This window comes from Terrapene carolina, unplaced genomic scaffold (genome assembly GCF_002925995.2).
Source record: "Terrapene carolina triunguis isolate 2854851 unplaced genomic scaffold, T_m_triunguis-2.0 Scaffold67, whole genome shotgun sequence".
In the NCBI taxonomy this organism is placed as follows: Eukaryota; Metazoa; Chordata; order Testudines; family Emydidae; genus Terrapene; species Terrapene triunguis.
In genome coordinates this window covers 21,194,428-21,194,928 of record NW_020664418.1, presented here as the reverse complement: position 1 = coordinate 21,194,928, position 501 = coordinate 21,194,428, and positions in this window count along the sequence as shown.

Below are 501 nucleotides of genomic sequence, written 5' to 3'. Positions count from 1 at the left end.
CCTGACCCGGAACCGGATGGGAGGGGCAATGGGAGAAACCAGAAGCAGAGACCAGAGAGCGGCGGGTCATACGACCCCGCGGGGGGGGAACGGCCCGGGGCGTTGGAAATTGGGCGCATGCGTAGTGAGTTCCGAACGAACCACCGCGGGCCGCTGGGAGAGCGGGACAGACACTGCTGTGAAGCGAGGCGCCGAGTACGGGCGGGAATCGGCCGCCTACCTCCGGGATGGGGCCTATGGGCGGGCGGCGCTGCGTGTTCTAGCTGGGCAGGGGCCGGAGGAAGAAGGCTGGTCTGCGAGCCTGCCACGCTCAAGGCGCTGCTCTGTCCCAGCCTTCCGGTGCGAGCTGGGCGCGACCCACAGGGCCTGTTTGACAGAGGTTGAGGCACCTAACGCCCCTGGGCTGCACTGGGAGTTAGGCACCAAACTCCTACTGCAGTGCTGGGACTCAGCCGCTGGAGGGGAGGGGGCTGAGGTACCCTGGTGCCAGGGGGGCTGGAA